Consider the following 19295-nt stretch of genomic DNA (forward strand, 5'->3'; position numbering starts at 1 on the left):
ATCTTAAGCCAACTGCCTCTGAGATATAAAAAAAGATTAGGCTCAGAGAAGGAAGCACCAAGGGAGAGGCAGATACATACCCATGAAGACCACCAAGGAACCGAGGAACAGAAGCTGAAAAGAGATAAGGATCTTCCACCTTAGGCAACAGAGAAAGCCCTCCCCTAGATTTTGGACTTTTCCCTGATTTTGGACTTCGAGGCTCCTAAACTAGGAGAAAATAGATTTCTGTTTGTTAAGGCCACTCACTTGCGATATTTACACGGAAAAAGTATAGATGGAACGTTTAGCAAAAAGTGAAAGCTGAGGCTAGAAAGTTAAAATGGTTAAACCTGTCATTTCTTCGAAGATAAAGGCTCCTTCCTTCTTATATTCTGGAGAATCTATTACAGGGCCTGAACTAGTGAAAACATAATAAATAACTGTATCGAACTGAATAACTGCATGGGTGTACTAAAGATGCCTCTTCTGTAGGACTTTGCCTGCTCACAGCCCCTGCCACCCCCAACTGCCATGTTCTCTACCATCAGCCATAACCAGGGATGGGCATAAGCTGAGTCAATCAGATTCCTCTCCAGAACTGGGAATTAGAAACCACAGTCTGAGCCAGTCATTACAGGATGTGCATCAAATGATTCAGTTTTAAGAAAGCCAGTCAGCAGGGAGAGAACGTAAAAGATATAAACAGAGAAAAAGGCTCCTTATAATTAAGAGGATAAATTTGGCCCCTGAGACAGATGCAGAAAGCAAAGCCGCTTTGGATTCTCATTCCCATTCAGTCCCATAAGCCTCTTTTTCCCAGAGGTTAAAAAAGTAAGTTTCTGTTCTTTGTCTTCAAACAGCCCTGAACGATACAGTAGTAGATAAAGTAGAGAAATCGACAGTTCTTGAGCAGAAAGAGGATGAAACATTCATACATGTATCCTAGAAAAATTAATCTCCCAGCAGTTTAAGTGGCCAACTTGGAAAACACAAAGAAATTAGAACCCTGGATACCAGTCAGGGAGCCCACGGGAGAGGCAACCAGGTGGGGGGAATTAAGAACAAATGAGCAATACTAAGTTGAACAACACAGAATCTCTTGTTTTTGATCTACCAAAATATCCAGAAGAGATATTCTGGATGTAGAAACAAAAGAAGCCATGTGACTAATTAGAGATGGAAAGGTCAAAGATGACTAGATGCCAAGTGGAGGTCGCTGGAAGATGGCATTGCCATTGAGAAAACAGAAAGTTGACTTTTTCTCTGTAGAGTTAACACCCCCTCCCTCCCATCACCCAACATGGGTGAATGGGGTTGTGGGGTTCTTTAGGCGACTTAATTTGAAGAGCTAAAAAAAACCCGGGTTGGAATAGCCTACCCAGCATTTGGAAAAACAGGCCTGGAAATCATTCACACAAAGGTAGCTGTAGAACAAGGATTCTCAACTTGGCGGGCGTCCAGAATTATTTGAGAACCTATTCCCGGGAATTTGATTCTGTAGATCTGGGGTGGGACCCCGAAACTGACATTTTAACAAGCACCTCAAAATGATTCTGATGAAAGTAGTCCACGCTAGTAAAGATGGAGGAGAACAAAGAACACAACGTTCCCGCAGCATTTTTCAACCCTGGCTTCATACCTTGATCCCCTAAGGTGCTTTGAAAAAAAAAATGCAGACGTCTGGCCCTCAGTGTTTTCTACGTGGTGGCAGGGATCAATTAGAATCACCCCGAAGGGGTGATTCCTGAGCCACACCCCAGGTAAATGAATGGTAATCTCTGAAGGTAGGGCTAAGAAAGCTACCTTTTTCTTTTTTTTTTTTTTTAACAAGCGCTTCTAGTGAGCAGAGATGGCTTCATAAACAGTTATCAATAAGAAAATATTCTGCATTGGTTTAAACCTTTTTATATATCACAACTCAAAAGAAAAAAATATCCAACATTACTGGCTGACAAAAAAAAAAAAATCGTTTCCTATAAAGAAATCATATTCCTGATTTAACGAAGCTCGGTAATCAATGACTGCTATTTTGCGAGGCATTTAGAAGCCCGCCACAATGCAACGCAGCAAGGAAGCCCCATATGAACCCGAAGCTAGAGAATAACATACAACCCAACCCAGGAAGACAAACCTAAAGCTCCTGCCTCAGAGCTACCAGCTACAGGGATACTCGAGGTAGTGAGTGTGCCAGCGGCTGCTTGGTAAAAGGAAAAAAAAAAAAAAAAATCATTCTCACAAGCATCCTCCGCAGCCCGAGGCGCTCACTCGCCCCAGTGGAGAATGACTACTGGAGAAACCAAGTTCCAGAAACCTGCAGCCGGTTCCTCCCCGCTGTTGTTTACCTTCCTGGTGCCCCAGAAAACGCTGACTCGCCTAGTGAACCGAACCCCGAGGCTCCAGAGCGCCAGCAGGGTCCCTCCCCTCGGCGTCCTCCCCACCCAGACTGCCCACCGCCGCCGCAGCCTCCCAGCCACCCGCCGAAGGCACCGTCCGCCGATCTCCACACTGACCGTCCCGCGACCTCGCCCGAGGATGGCGGCCTCCGGCACAGGGCGGAAAGGGCCCTCTCTGCCGTAGGCGTTGTCAGAGAACGCGAAACGCGAAAGGGAGAGCCGGCGGCCTCAACAGTGTCGCTTCAGCCACACCCGGCAGCCATCTTCCTCTTTCTCCCCGAGCTGACGGGTCACGTGACCGCCGGGCCGGGCCGGGTCAGGCGTCACCTGGTCCCGCCGCTTGCGGGGCGGGCGGAGGAAGGACCCGTGAAGGAGGCCGAGCGGGCAGGGGGCCGCCGACTGCCTCTCGGCGGAGGTGGGAGAAGGGTGGAGAGCGAGAGCGAGGGTCTGCCGGCTCTGTAGCCGTCCACATCCTCCCACTGGCGTCCAAATATGTGTTTGGCAAGCTTACCAGGTGATTTTTTTTTTCTTTTGGTCAATGTCACTTTTATTACCCTGGTGGAGTAGTGGTTAAGTGCTACGGCTCCTAACCAAACGGTCGGCAGTTCGAATCCACCAGGCGCTCCTTGGAATCTCTGTGGGGGCAGTTCCACTCTGTCCTGTAGGGTCGCTGTGAATCGGAATCCACTGGAAGGCAATAGGTTTGACTTTTTTGGTTATAGGGTCTCCAAGAGTCGGAATCCACTCGAGGGCAGCGGGTTTGGTTCTTTGGTTATTAACCATCGTAATCAAAACTTCAAAGAAATAAACCGGAATTGTAACTTCAAAAGACATTGCAAATACATCGCAAACTAAGACCAGTTCAAATCCCTTTTCTCTCTGCCTTCTTTCAACTCCTGTCGGATTTATACTCCTGGTCTCACTTAGAACTAGGTTTATTGGAAAGAGGGGTGCCTGCCTCATTCTCTCCACTTCCTCACTCGCATTCTGTCTGCGAGCCCCGGGCATCTGGCTTCACTCTCCCATCAGCATTAAGCTCCACTCACTTGCCATTTGACAAATAAGACTGATAGTTTTCCAGCCATATCTGCCTGACACCGTTAACAGTTCCCTCCTGGAAGGGCTCCCTTTCCCCAGCTTCTGTGATTCTGTAATTCTCCTGGTTTGCCTCCCATTCCTCTGGCTCAGATTCCGCTTTTCTTAAATTTATTGACATTTCCAGAGTTCGGCCCAAAGCTACGCTCCCCGCCCAATATGATCCACCTCCTGTATTGCTATTCTCTACTCACGGTGGACAGAGCTCAGTCCACCCATTCGCCCAAGACAGACTTGTTTCATCCTAAACTCTCCCCCTCTTTTGCCCCTCCCCCATCTCATCACCCCCCTCTTTTGCCCCTCCCCATCTAATCACCCCCATCACCGGACTCCAGCCACTTGCATCCTCCCTGTTGTATTTAAAGGCTTCAGAAGCTCTCAAACAGTATTTCTCCAATAGCCCCCAACTAATTTTCCTGCCTCGACTCCAGGAGATTTCTAGATTACAGATAAAACTTGTTTGATTAGAGTCATCGGTAACCTACTTGCAAAGAAGAGATTTCCAATCTGTACTTAACATGCAATGTGCTTTGTTCCTTTACCTGGATATTCTACCCTGCTCCTTGTCCGACTGATTCCAACTCATGAGTTCTACTTATCTTTTAAGATACAGTTTAAGAGTTTCCCCTTTTGTGAAGCTTCCTTGATAACCTCAAGCAAAGTTAGCCTTCCATATTCAACACTCACCTTCATTATTCCACAGTGCCTATTGCATAGTAGGTACTCATGTTGGACCTGTTTATTGTCTTTTCACCCACTACAAAGTTTACTTCATGTCTTAGTCATCTAGTGCTGCTATAACAGAAATACCACAAGTGGATGGCTCTAACAAACAAAATTTTATTCTCTCACAGTTTAGGAGGCTAGAAGTCTGAATTCAGGAAAGCTTTCTGTCTTTGTGGGCTCTGGAGGAAGGTCCTTGTCATCAGTCTTCCCTTGGTTGAGGAGCTTCTCAGCGCAGAGACCTCAGGTCCAAAGGACAAGCTATGCTCCTTGTGCTTCTTTCTTGGTGGTATGAGGTCCCCGTGTCTCTCTGCTTGCTTCTCTCTTTTATGTCTCAAAAGAGATTGATGTAACACACAACCTAATCTTGTAGGTTGAGTCCTGCCTCATTAACGTAACTGCTGATAATCCAACCTCATTAACATCATATAGATAGGATTTACAACACATAGGAAAATCACATCAAATGACAAAATGGTAGGCAATCGCACAAAAATGGGAATCATTGCCTAGCCAAGTTGACAGATGTTTTTAGGGGACACAATTCAATCCATGACACTTCACCACCAACCCCCCTTATTCTTTTTAGAACGATGTCTGTCTGTGTTGTTAGTGCTGTGGCATCAGCTCTGAATCATGGCGACCCCAGGTACAACAGAACAAATCAAGCTGCCTGGTCCTGCACCATCTTCACAATAATTGATAGGTTTAAGTCCATTGTTACAGCCACTTTGTGTTTTGAATGCCTTCCGACCTAAGAGGCTCATCTTCCAGCACTGTCTTGGACAGTATTCCATTGTGATCCATAGGGTTTTCATTGGCTAATTCTCAGAAGTAGATCACCAGACTTTTCTTCCAACTCTGTCTTAGTCTGGAAGTTCTGCTGAAACCTGTCCATCATGGGTTACCTGCTGGTATTTGAAATACCGGTGGCATAGTTACCAGCATCATAGCAACAGACAAGCCACCACAGTACCACAAGCTGACAGGTGGTGGTACCTGGCCTTAACAAGCCATTAATGAAAGCCACACAGTTTACAACTTCACTATATACACTTGGAGTTGTTCTCTCATTGTCTCATGAGCATCACTGATGAAGCCATATTCCTTATTTGCTTTTTTCAGTGAGTTTCCACACGGATACACTGTTGAATGCTTTTAGTGGTTCCCAATCTTGGCTGCACATCAGAATCATCCATGGACCTTTTTAAAAATCAAGACTGAGACTTGTTGGGGCTTAAGACCTAGAAATGTAGATTTTAAAATATCTCCCCAGCTGAGTCTAAGGAAACACCATTCTCAGACTTGGGTTTGGGCTCCATTGTGTTCGAATTAGTGATTTCACATATATACATCCCTTCTTAATGTAAAAAAAAAATATTTTTGAGGACCCACAGAGAATAGTAAACCCAAAACTAAACCCATTGCCGTTGAGTTAGTTGGTAGCCACTGATTATGAAAGCATCCTACGGGAATTGGAATTTGTGGTCTCACAAATTTTGTAGCCTCAGAATGGGAACCTGTGCTATAAATATAATACTATTTGGATATTTGGGCATTTGACAGTTTTTCTTGATGGCTCGTGGACGGACACATAGGGAATGTGAGGATTATACATAGAGGTTGGGTGAATTCAAGTCACTGAAAGGTCTCACTGAAATGTGTTGGTTAGTGAAATGCTGACTCAGGAGGATGAGGTTCTTGAAGTCTTAAGTGCCTCCACCTACAAAACCCCATTTTGAGAAGGGCTGCCCCCATATTAATCCTCACCCTTCATCTTCCCAACCCACTCACCTCCCCAGACCCTATCTCCTTAACCGCTATAATTTCTATATCTCCAGCAGCATTGCTTGAAATCACCCCAGCAAAACAAGCCCAGAGGCTGGCATTAGGCAGATACAGGAAGCAGAGGTCTAAGCTCCTGCTGAGATGAGCTCTGCCCACCGGGCAGATACACACTGAGTGCAGCAGAACTGTACAATCAAAGAGCAAAGGCCGGAAAGAGCAGGGAGTCAAGTGGTCCCAAGCACAACGGGGATTCTCAGTGAAGAAGCACACATACACCCATCTCAGAAGAAGTGGGACATTGAGTTACAGATGCTGATGAGACAACCACCCATGCTACCTGAACCTCCTCAAGTAGAAAGCCCTGAGGATTCTCCATGTGCAAGTTCTTTCTTAGGAGTATTTTAAAAAGCAGTCCAGATAACAGCCTGAAAAGAAGTTACTAGAAACAGCTTTACTTTAGGGTGAGAGAAGGATGACAGGGTGGGGGCAAAGAGGAGAAGCACTGAAGCAGAGATTAGATCTCACAGTTAGAGTCCCTCCCCTCTGTACAAGCTTGGACTGGGGAGATGAGAAATTTTAAGTTCTGAGTTTTTATTTTTATACCAAGCTAGACATTTAATTACCAAAATGAGAATTTTTTTATTGTAAAAATATAGATGACACATTTGCCAATTCAACATTTTTCACATATACAATTCAGTGAGATCAATTACATCAATCATGTTGTACATCCATCACCAATACCTTTGCCAATTTTCCACCATCAGCAGCAGAAACTAATTGATTCCCAAACAATGAATTCCCCATTTCCCCCTCCCTCCCGTCCCTGGTAACCACTATTAAATTCTGATCTCTATATATTTGCCTCTTCAGAGTATTTCATATTAGTGAGCTCATATAATATTTGTCCTTTTGTGATTGACTTATTTCATTCAGCATAATGTTTTCAAGGTTCATCCATGTTGTCGCATGTCCAAACCAAAACTCATTGCCATTGAGTCGATTTCAACTCATAACAACCCTATAGAACAGAGTAGAACTGCCCCATACAGTTTCCAAGGAGCACCTGGTGGATTTGAACTGCTGACCTTTTGGTTAGCAGCTGTAGCTCTTAACCACTATGCTACCAGGGTTTCCATTGTGGCATGTATCAGGACTTAATTTCTCTTAATGGCAGAATAATATTCCATAATATGTATATACCACGTTTGTTCATTCATCTGTTGATGGGTATTTGGGATGTTTGTACCATTTGGCTATTGGGAATAGTACTCCAGTGAATATTGGTGTACATGAATCTGTTTTCATCACTACTTTCAAGTCACTTGCATATATACCTATGAGTGGAGTTGCTAGATCGTATGGCAATTCTATGTTTAATTTTTTTAAGGAAGCACCAAACTGTTTTCAACAGGGGCTGTACCATTTTGCTTTCCCACCAGCAATGTATGAGGGTTCTGATTTCTCCACATCCTCTCCAACATTTGTTATTTTCCTTTTTTTTTTTTAACCTTAGCCGTCCTACTGGGGTTGAAGTGGTGTGTCATTGTGTATTTAATTTGCATCACCCTAATAGTGGCACAGTGGTTAAGTGCTCAGCTGCTAACTGAAAGTTTGTTCAGCAGGAGAAAGATGTACAGTTTGCTTCCATAAAGATTTACAGCCTGCCCTTTACCACCACTCTTATTCAATATCGTACTGAAAGTCCCAGCTACAGCAATAAGGCAAGAAAGGGAAATAAAGGGCATACATACAAATTGGTAAGGAAGATGTAAAACTATCCCTATTCATGGATGATATGATCATATACATAGAAAATCCAGGAGACTCCACAAGAAAGCTACTGGAACTAATAGAAGAATTCAGCAAAGTGGCAGGATACAAGATCAACATAGAAAAATCAGTTGGATTGCTCTATACCAACAAAGAGAATTCATGCATGTATGTGTTTGGCTGTGGATATTTCTACATACATATTTGTATGTGCAGCATGTATATTCATATGTATGTGATAGAGAACACGGAGCACAGTCATGGAAACATCCTAGATGTAAGCAAACTCATTGAGGACCTGAGACCAGGCTTGAAGGTCTTAGTCTCAGGGGACATCTAGATCAGTTGGCATAACATAGTTCATAAAGATGTTGTACATCCTGCTTTGGTGAGTAGCATCCAGATTTTAAAAGCTTGCAAGCAGCCATTTAAGGTACAACTCTTAGTCTCTCTATGTCTGGAGCTAAGAAGAGTGAAGAAAACCAGACTCAAGGAAACAGTCTAAAGGACTAATGGTCCACAGGAACCACAGCCTCCATTAGCCTGAGACCAGAAGAACTAGATGGTGCCCAGCTACCACCACCAACTGCTCTGATTAGGATCACAGTTGAAGGTCCTGGTTAGAGTGGGGAAAAAATGTAGAACAAAATTCAAACTCTTGAAAAAGACCAGATTTACTGCTCCAAGAGAGACTGGAGGAACCCCTGAGAGTATGACCGTTAGACACCCTTCTAACTTGGAACTAAGCCATTCCAGGAGACCACCTTTCAGCCAAATAATAAACAGGCCTATAAAATAAACAGTTCCACCCATGAGGAAAGTGCTTCTTAGAACAATCATCTGTATGAGACCAAAAGGGCAACATCCGCCCAAAAGGAAAGATAAGAAGGCAGGAGGGGCAGGAAAACTGGAGGTATGGAAATGGGGAACTCAGAGTGATAATGGGAAGAGTGCTGGCACATTTCAGGGATTGCAACCAATGTCATGGAACAATTTGTGTATAAACTATTGAATGGGAAACTAATTTGTTCTGTAAACCTTCACCTAAAGCACAATTAAAAAAAAAAAAAAGATTTATAGCATTGAAAACCCTATGAGGCATTTCTACTCTGTCCTATAGGTCACTGTGAGCTGGAATTGACTCGATTGCAATGGATTTTTTTTTTTTTTAATGGCTAATAATGATGAGCATCTTTTCATGTGCTTGTTGGCCATTTTTATATCCTCTTTGGTGAAATATCCATCCAGGTCCTCTGTCTATTTTTCTATTGACTTATTTGTCTTTTTGTTGTTAAGTTGTAGGAATTCTTTATACCTTCTGGATATCAGGCTTTTATCCCACATGTGGTTCCCCTAAATGTTCTCCCAGTTGTGAATTTTTAATGACTAAAAATGACTAGATAACATTTATAATTCAAGAATTGTTTTAAAAAATTATGAAAATTATAAGATTTATTCATCTAGGAGTAGGAAGTAAGAAACTGCCATAGTGTACTTGTTGGGAGCAGTTGTGGGGAAAAATTAAAGTTTTTTTTTTTTTTTAATAATCTTACTATATTGCATTCTCTTCTCTCAGCATAATGGCTACATTTGCTAAATTATATTCTGATAATAAATATTTCCTAGCCCATGTCAATTGATGTTAATTCCTTTCATGCTTATGAACTCTAATATTCCTATCTTGCAACAATATAATTATTGCAAAATATAACTAAAATACTTCCTCCTCTGTTTTGTTTCAGGTATGTCACTCTCTCCACTTTTATTGGTCTTTTCTGTGGTTTATGTAGCTTGCCTAAATCTTTCCGGCGAGTGCATCGTCAGGGTGTCTTGCTTCCACAAAATCATTGCAATCACTTTAAGGGTCTGGTTGCTATACTTGCTCATGTGGTTTTATGAAGAAGGGGAAAATATGAGTTATCTTTTCATTCCTCACCACTCTTGCCATTAAAACTGATTTCAATCACCCGTTCATCTTTTCCAACAGTACCAGCATATTGCTATGACAATTTTAGTAGCTCAGTCTTTTTACTTTGTTTCAATTGCATCGTATATGAATTTCCCCATAGGAATCTTAAGAGACTTTATACACCGTCTTGCTTTAAAATTTGTTCTTATTTGATTATAAAAAGAATACATGATTACTATAAAGAATTTGGAAAATACAGAAAATTTTGAAGAAGAAATATTTTCTCTAATCTCACCAGTCTCAGTTCCCTGCCTCTTGATTAAAGGAAGGAGAAAGAGTTACAACTGACTGAATGTCAAACCAACTCAAAAAACCAAACCCATTGCTGTCAAGTCAATTCCAACTCATAGCAACCCTACGGGACAGAGTAGAACTGCCCCATAAGGTTCCCAAGGAGTGGCTGATGATTTCGAACCGCTGAGCTCTTAACCACTGTGCTACCAGGACTCTGAGTGACTATCAGTTCCTGTGAAAAAAACTTAGGGTTTTAGTTGATTGCAAGCTCAACATATGTCAAACAAAGCTATGAACAGGCCATACACGTTTTCATGTTGACAACCCAATGCCTTGTCACAGCTGTAGACTGAAGATTGGAAGTCCCTTCCCTTGAGAGTATAATCTAATTAGGGAAAGATTTGATATAGTAAGAGAATATATTACCGATATAAAATAGCATAGGCTACCCAAACCCAGTGCCATCGAGTCGATTCCGACTCATAGTGACCCTATAGCATAGGCTAAGAGCCAAGTAAGTTGTAGCCCAAAAGAGTGAGTAGTCTTAGGAATGATGAGAGCTGAAGAATACCTGCAAGGAAAGGAGGATGGTTAAGCATAGGTCAGGCAAATGATGTAGAATAAGAGGTGGGAATGGGCATTGCATGGTCAGGCCATTCTACTCATGATTGACATCCAACCCCGCTGGTTTAGTTTTACATCGAACGTTTTATTTGGGCAATGTTAAATTAGCAAGAGGTTCGGTTCCTTCTTCCCCTTCTTGAAAATTGGGAACTCTGCCCATTTCCAGTGTCTTGGCATCTTGCTCAAGCTAAGTTGGCACCTTGACTCTCTATTAGCCTCTCTGAAGCCGAAGTCCACTCATCAGCACAGATTCCCATAAAAAGGAATAACAGCTGATAGAACAGAAATACCTAATATTCCATTAGGTCAACTGATTTATTTTTTTAAATCTTTCAATTCTGTGAGACTATGGGTTAATGTTTAATTTCATTGTGTCATAAAAATATGTAATTCGGAACCCACCAGCAGCTGCACAGGAGAAAAGACCTAGCCATCTGCTCCTGTAAAGATCACAGCCTAGGAAACCCTATGGGGTAGTTCTACTCTATCGTACAGGGTCGCTGTAAGTCAGAATCGACTCAACGGCACACAACAAGAGTTGGCATATGTTTCAAATTTTTTGTTGTTGTTGAAGTCTCCTACTATTATCGCGAAACTATTTCTCTTCTCAGTGCTGGTAGGGTTTGTCTTATGTATTTTGGATTCCTGTCATTATGTGTGTAGATATTTATTACGGTTTTGTCTTCATGATGGATTGTTCCTTTAATCATTATATAATGCCCTTCTTTGTCTTTTATGGTGGATTTTGTTATAACGCCTGTTTTACCTGAGATTAGTATTGCCACTTGTGGTCTTTTTTGGTAGCTGTTTGCTTGATGTGTTTTTTTCCATACTTTGATTCTAAGGTGTGTCTCTTATAGACAGCATACCAATGGATTCTGTTTTTTTACCCATTCTGTCACTGTTTCTTTATGAGTGCATTTAGGCCATTTGTGTTCATTGTAATTATTGATAGGTATGAGTTTATTGCTGTCATTTTGTAGTGCTGATATTGTGTTTGTTCCTCTTACTCTTCTGTGCTGAATTCCTTTTGTTTGTGGATTTTTTCTTTCATTTCTGTAGGTTTTGTGTTTCCTGAAACTTTATGCTTTTCTTCTTTATTTTGATGAGTAGGTTTGTTAACTTTCTTTGTGGTTACCTTGAAATTTACCCTTATCTTCCTAAGTTTGAAACAGTCTTTTATTGCTTGGTTTCACCTTGACTTCTCCATCTGAAAGTTCTATACCTACACTGTTTATTCCCTCTTTTATTGTTTTGATGTTGTTGTCATTTACGGGTTGACCTCTCTGGTTCCCTGTTGTAAATCTTTCAGTTTTGATTAATCCTTGAGAGTTCATTACCTAGGTTGGTATTGATGTGGTCTTGTGTCCTAGATTCAGGATGTTGTCTGATGTTGATTGTTCTCTAGCCAAAGTACACCCTTTAATAATTCTTGTAAATTTGGTGTGGTTTTTACATATTCCCTTACTTTCTGTTTATCTGGAAATGTCCTAGTTTCACTATCATATTTGAGCAAGAGTTTTGCAGGATATATAAATCTTGGTTGGCATTTTTTTTTTTTCTTTCAAGGTTTTATATATGTCATCCCATTGCCTTCCTGCCTGCATGGTTTCTGTCAAGTAATCAGAACTTAGTCTTCTTATTTTCCCTCTGTACATGAATTTTTGTTTTTCTAGAGCTGCTCTCAGGATTCTTTCCTTGTCTTTGATTTTAACGAGTGTGATTATGATATGCCGTGGTGAATTTCTTTTGAGGGTCTATCCTATATGGGGTTTGTTGAGCTTCTTGGATGGTCAGCTTTTCATCTTTCATGAAAGTTTTCTGTGAGCGTTCTTCAGTGATCCTCTCTGTGTTTTCTGTTTTCTCCGCCTATTCTGGAACTCCAGTCACTTGCAACTTTTTGCTTTTGATTGTATCCCACATCGTTCTTAGGGTTTTTCATTTTTCTTCATTTCTCTGATTTTTCCTCAAACGAAATGGTATCCAGGTATTTATTTGTCTTCAGTTTTGCTAATCCTGTTTTCCATTGCTTCAAACCTGCTCCCCAAACCTTCTATGACACTATCCATTTCTGAAATTTTGTTGTTTATCTTTTGGATTTCCAATTGCTGTTTTTGTATGATTTCTAGTTGTGAATTTATTTTGACATTTTTTCCTGCATTCTTCCATTGTTTTGTGTCTTTTCCATGATTTTGTCTGTATTTTCTATGATTTTGTCTATTTTTTTCTCATTTTTATATGCATTTTCCTTCAACTCTCGGATAGCTCTGAATATTAGAGAGTTGCATTCCCTATCAGGTTGTTCCAGTGCCTTTTCTTCTACTGGAAGTTCATCTGGTGTTTTATTTTGGATGCCTCCTGGACCCTGCTTTTTTATATGTTTTGATGCCTTCAGGACATTCAGGAATTATTTTCTTCATTTATTGATTGTAGATTTGTTTGTTTCATCCTACTTTTTTTTTTTTTTTGGTTATGTCTGAGCAGGCAGGCTGGGCATTCTTTTTTTGTTTCTTCATCTGTCTGCACAATACTTCTCACCATCAAGTGCTCTGTTTCCTGCTGGGAGCTTTGTGAAGCTCCCTTCCCGTACTCCCTGTCCACCGTTCTCAGTGGCTGAGGAGCTCAAGATGGTGAATCCATGCTGTGTTAGCTGATAGGGAACCTCCACTCCGTATCACTCCTCACTCTCTGTTCTCTGTCAGTTTCTTATTCCATTCGGTGCTTGGTTAAGTTCTTTATCCCCTCATTTGATGCTTAGGGTTCCAGGACTGACATTTGTCTCTGTTTTGCTTAGTTTTTCAGGTCTTTGCTGTGGAGGGATGGCATGGTGCTTCTGTCTATAGCACCATGTCAGCTCCATCCCCTGTTTTAAAATTTCACCTGTCTGTATTATAAAATTTAGTTGCATTTTATCACATCTTACATCATCAGGCAATTTTTGCTTGCTAGGTATACATGAAAAATTTAGGTCAGTACATTGTTTAACATAGCATTAGATTCACCTTCTCTTATTAATGATTCTTCTTTATCTCTGTAATTTTTCCCTGTATCTTTCTCTAAAAGCATTTCCATTTATTTATTATAAAGTACTAAAGTTTTTTTTTTTTTCCTCCCCTACTTCCAAATTGCCTACCAAGTGGTTCTTTATTAAATTCAACAGGCTTCACTTTTATTTATTTATGTCTTTGGGTTTTCTTGGGCCAATACAACACTGTTTAAATCGCCATACCTTTATAATTAGTCTTAATATTTTCTGTAATAAGTTTTCCAAGATTGTCCTAACTATTCTTGGACCTTTGGATTTCCACTATACATTCTTCTTGAAGTTCATAGTAATGTCATAGTGGTGTCAAAGGAGTCCTGGTGATGCAGTGGTTAAGTGATTGGCTGCTAACCGAAAGTTCGGTGGTTCAAACCCACTAGGTTCAAACCCTGTCCTATAGGGTTGCTATGAGTCAGAATCGACTCAATGGCAGCGGGGTTTTTTTTTTTTTTTTTTTGGAAGGCATGTCTTCTGGTGTCTTGTGTAGAATGGGGGACAAGATCATTGGAAGACAGAAGGTCAGGGAACTAAGAGGCCAAAATGTTGGAAGATTCTTCTGTAAGGATATTGAAATCATCAAGACTTGTGTGTTAAAGAGTGTGACAGTAACCAGGTTCTAACATTTTCTAATAGGGAGTGACCCAGTAATTCTGCAAATGAGAATAGCAGCTTTTATGTCAGAACACACGAGCTTCTAAACTATGGTATTTTTGGAAGGAAATAGGACAGTTGTCTGCATGTGACAATGAGAAAGGAGAGTACCTACCTCACCTCCACACCCAGCAAAAAGAAAGAGATGAGAGGGAAAACAGCTACCACTTAACAGGGCTGTAAAGGAAGCTGTGCACTCAGAGGAGGCCCGGGTTTACCTCAGAAGAAAAATGGGATGGGAAGAGTGTGAGGAAATAAGGGGTTTTACTAATGATATATCACGAGTTCCAGGGGACTGTGGTAGGGGTTTTGGGGGTTGGGAGGGGGTGGAAGATGGATTTTACATAGTTACATGGGGATGGCAAGGGTCCAGTTGGAACAGTTATGAAAATAGAGATGATTTGGTAGATATAAGTACATTAAGTGCTTTGATTCTGGGCATAAAAAGAAACTTCCTGTGTCACTGTGGCAACATTCATTTTGGATTGTTTTGCCACTCACACAGGAAGTTCCTCCAAAGAGCACCACCATCGCATACTAAAAATATCCACTCACATTGTGGTTTATGGGTCTAAATTTCTAATGGAATAAAATGACAGAAGCACATGATTATTGGTACAAAGTTCCTTAGTTCTTCATTATTAGTCACTTTCTCCCTGAGCAAACTGATTCGGATAGTCAGTTGATAGTCATCTATTTCTTTATATGGGATGGAACTTGAATTATTTTATTGTCTACTTTTCTATTACTCTTGATTAAAGTTAGTAGATGTTTTAAATATTTTTATCTGTTTTTGGCCTTACCGTCCTCCTGAAAGATAATTACCTCCAGGAACATACTGTACACCAGTGTAAAGAGAGGGAAGTACATGTGATTTCCCCTCTTACTGTTTCAAAGTCTATAAATGTAACTTGATAACTTATTTTCTCCGTTTTTATGGGTTGGAACCAAGTTCAGTAAACATGTGATTTACTAAATCTGCATATTAACCACATGTATAATTTTTTTCTATTCTTCTTATTGTCCCTTTAAGTGAACTTATGAGGAGAAACAAAGAGAGATACAAAATAAGTTGAAAATGCAGGTTACAAAATTATTTTGTAAAATCTCTCTATCAACAGAAAAAAGACTAGAAGGAAACGCACCAAGATATAAACATAGTAAAAAAAAAAAAAAATTTATTTTTTTATCAAGGATAGGATGATTGGTGATTTTTTGTTATTTACTTGAATGCATGTGATGCCTATACAAAGATGAGGGGAGGAGGCAACCAACTAGTGTGGGTGTGGAGTTCCTAACCTGAGGGTTTGAATAGAAAATGTTTAATCTTCTCTAAAACTCCATGGCAAATAATAATACTATCAACAGCACAGTACACCCTTAGTCTTAGTATAAGGTTTTTTTTTTTTTTTTTTTTGCCAAACTGCAGATTTTCTAAAGATCATTTAAGCCCACAAAACTTTATTGCTTTATGTGAATATGGTGTGTGTGGGGGGAGGGGCAAGTATTTCACATTAGCAAACATACAACAATGATCAATTTTCTAGATGATTCTGTTTATATCCAATTCTAAATATGCATTTAAGTGATCCTCATACCTTAAATATGGCCTCCAAGGCATAATATATCGACTCAGTTTGGCTCTCTACTAAGAGATGTAGAGACTTTGGGAATTATATCCCTAGATCAACCACAGCTGGTGGCTAGTAATGAACAAAAAACCTAAACCAAACCCACCGTCATCGAGTCAATTCTGATTCATAGGGATCCCGTAGAACAGATGGAACTGCCCCATAGGATTTCCAAGGAGCTGCTGGTGAATTCGATCTGCTGACGTTTTGGTTAGCAGCTGAACTCTTAATCACTGTGCCACCAGGCCTTCGATACTAATAAAGGCCCTTGGAAATGGAGATGCCATAGCTAAATGGATTAGTTTGTTATTCTGGAGTAAATACCAGATACTTCATGAATATTTATACTGCTTTTACATTCCTTACTTTGGTTGTGCTGTATTTTTCAACTTTCAACAAATGTGTTATATATTAACAATTACAACAGAATGTGGTAAAAAAAAAAAATGTAGGGCACATACAAATGAGTAAAGAACTTAACCATTTTTGGAAAGTTCAGGAAAAGCTGCCTAGAGAAAAATACCTTATCTTTGAACACATGGGACTCAGCATAGTACCTGGCACATATACAGGCTCATTGAATACTTCCTGAAGAGTGACAAAAAATGATGAAGCAGGAGTTAGCTAGGCAGGAGGAGAGGAAGAAAGAGCTTGGTATGGAGGGAAATTCTGGGCAAAAAAAGACCAGGTCAGAAAGCTAGGAGGCAAGAGAGAGTGAGACAGACTTTCATATATTTATTCATTGTGGATGAAGCGTAAGGGTGAGTGTGTATGTCCTGGAAGGGAGGTAAATCAAGAAAGAGAAGCATGATGAGAGGTGAGTGGGGATTTCATCATGAAGTCTTCCATGCCATACTGAAGAGTATGAATTTATCATAAAAGTTTAGGAAACAACTTCATTTTCAAAGCAGGAGAAAGAAAATCATATTTGTGACTTTAGAAAGAGGACTCTAGCCTGCATTTTAAAAAAAATTTTATTGTGCTTTAAGTGAAAGTTTACAAATCAAGTTGGATTCTCATACAAAAATTTATAAACACCTTAGTATTTTTTTTCAGTATATACTCCCAATTGCTCTCCCCCTAATGAGACAGCACACTTCTTCACTCCACTCTCTCTTTTTTGTGTCCATTCGGCCAGCTTCTGACCCCCTGTACCCTCTCATCTCCCCTTCAGACAGGAGATGCCAACATAGTCTCATGTGTCTACTTGATCCAAGGAGCTCATTCCTCCCCAGTATCATTTTCTATCCCATAGTCCAGTCTAATCCCTGTTTGAAGAGTTGGCTCTGGGAATGGTTCCTGTCTTGGGCTAACAGAAGGTCTGGGGACCATGACCTCTGGGGTCCTTCTAAGTCTCAGACCATTAAGTCTGGTCTTTTTACGAGAATTTGGGGTCTGCATCCCGCTGCTCTCCTGCTCCCTCAGGAGTTCTCTGTTGTGTTCCCTGTCAGCCCAGTCACTGGTTGTAGCCAGGCACCATCTAGTTCTTCTGATCTCAGGCTAATGTAGTCTCTGCTTTGTGTGGCCCCTTCTGCCTCCTGGGCTCATAATTACCTTGTGTCTTTGGTGTTCTTCATTCTCCTTTGCTCCAGGTGGGTTGAGACCAATAGATGCATCTTAGATGGCCGCTTGCTAGTGTTTAAGACCCCAGGCGCCACTCTCCAAAGTGGGATGCAGAACGTTTTCTTAATAGATTTTATTATGTCTAGGCTGCATTTTAAAGAGTAGATTTAGACAATGGATTAAAGGAAGATAGGAGGCCAGTTAGGAGGCTGGTGTATAACCCAGATGAGAAATTGTGAGGCAGGGGCAGTGGAGATCAAGAGTGGAGGTAGAACACACAATAGATGATGACATATGTAGCGTCGGTAAAGAAGAGGATGTCAAGGATGACGCACAGGCTTCTGACTGGGGTAACTAGGTACAATGTGATATTTAATGAGATGAGCACTACAAGAGGAATCACAAGTTTTGGGGGTGATGGAATGAGATGATGAGTTCAATTTTGAGTGTTGAGTTTGAGATGCTTGTGAGAGTTTTAGATGAAGATATTTAAAAGGGAATTGGATATATATTGGTTAGATATAAGAAAGAGAGTGGAGGTGGGGGAACAAGGGAAGAGAGAGAGAGAGATCAGCACAGAAGAAATAGAGTAGTTAAGTGCGTGAACAGGGATTAAGAAGAAGAGTCCCAGAAAATTTAGAATGATTAGCCAGAGAGGCAGGAAGAGAAGCAAGGGTGGATAGTATCAGAGAAGCCAAGGAAAGAATTTCAAGAAGACGGTGGTCAATATTGTCAAATGCTGCAGAGATTAAATAACATAAGGATTGAAAACTAACCATCAGATTCAGCAACAAAGAGGCCAAAAATGACCGTTACGAAGGTGGATCAGTAGAGTGGTGGGAGCAGAAAGTAGAAGTACTGAGTGTTGACTACTCTTAGAAAACTTTGTTGTGAAGGCTGAGGATGGGTTTTTATTGCTTGTGAATTTGTTTTTGTTTTTTGGGAGAGGGAAGGCAGTGGGTGGGGTGGTGGTATGGATGGAATTATGTCCCCCAAAAATATGTGTTGTAAATCCTAACCTCTATGCCTGTGGTTATAATCCCATTTGGAAATTAATTGTCTTTGTCATGTTAATGAGGCAGGATTAGCGCAGAGTGTATCTTAAACCAATCTCTTTTTAGATAAAAAAGACTAAACAAGAGAGCAGAAGAGAGATGGAGTAAGATAGATGCCAAGACACATGGAGATCTCCAAGGAACCAGGAAGCAGAAGCTGAAGAGACAAGGACCTTCCTCCAGATCTGACAGAGAAAGCCTTCTTCTAGAGCTGGCACACTAAGTTCAGACTTCCAGACTCCTAAACAGTGAGAAAATAAATTTATGTTTGTTTAAGCCATCCACTTTCGGTATTTGTTATAGCGGTGAGCCCCGTTAAGAAACAGGCCCTGAGCTGGGGGCTGTGCCAGTGAAGAATTTTGCAGGACAACTTTAGACAGCAGATTGCAGGTAAGATTTCGAGGCTCCCCCCAATCCTGTTTCCTTCGAATCTCCCTGCTTACAAATGTTTTTCAGACAAACCAGCTGAAACCAGACCCCCACGCATGTGCTGTTAGACAATCAGTGACCTGAAGTTAAACCCGAGCTCTGAGACTCATGCCAAGAAACTAAAAATCACCAGACTTCAAAAGCAGGGATCCATCTGCTACTTCCATGTTAATTCCTAGCCCGGCCCCACAATAAATACACATGCCACTTCCCAGGAATTTAATGAATATGTATGACTTCCCCTTTCCCGCATAATATGAAACTTCCTCTAACCCTTTGTCCGGACAAAGAATTTAATGAATATGTATGATTTCCCCTTTCCCGCAGAGCATAAAAACTTTC

General features: G+C 40.9%; 1 protein-coding gene and 1 long non-coding RNA gene across 9 annotated transcripts in view; one reads left to right on the plus strand and one right to left on the minus strand.

Moving 5' to 3' along the window:
• The window catches only part of KIDINS220 (kinase D interacting substrate 220), a 128987-nt gene extending 126306 nt beyond the window's left edge, over nucleotides 1–2681 (minus strand). For all 8 annotated transcript variants that reach the window (XM_049904674.1, XM_049904672.1, XM_049904669.1 and 5 more), the window contains exon 1: nucleotides 2493–2681. The gene's annotated coding sequence lies outside the window, so the exon portion shown is untranslated. The remainder of the gene's footprint in view (nucleotides 1–2492) is intronic.
• On the plus strand, nucleotides 2648–19295 carry LOC126087320 (uncharacterized). The gene is made up of 3 exons (XR_007519724.1): nucleotides 2648–2889; nucleotides 18591–18772; nucleotides 18981–19295. It is a non-coding gene; the product is annotated as an uncharacterized LOC126087320 (long non-coding RNA).

The sequence above is a fragment of the Elephas maximus genome, chromosome 12 (assembly GCF_024166365.1).
Source record: "Elephas maximus indicus isolate mEleMax1 chromosome 12, mEleMax1 primary haplotype, whole genome shotgun sequence".
Lineage (NCBI taxonomy): Eukaryota > Metazoa > Chordata > Mammalia > Proboscidea > Elephantidae > Elephas > Elephas maximus.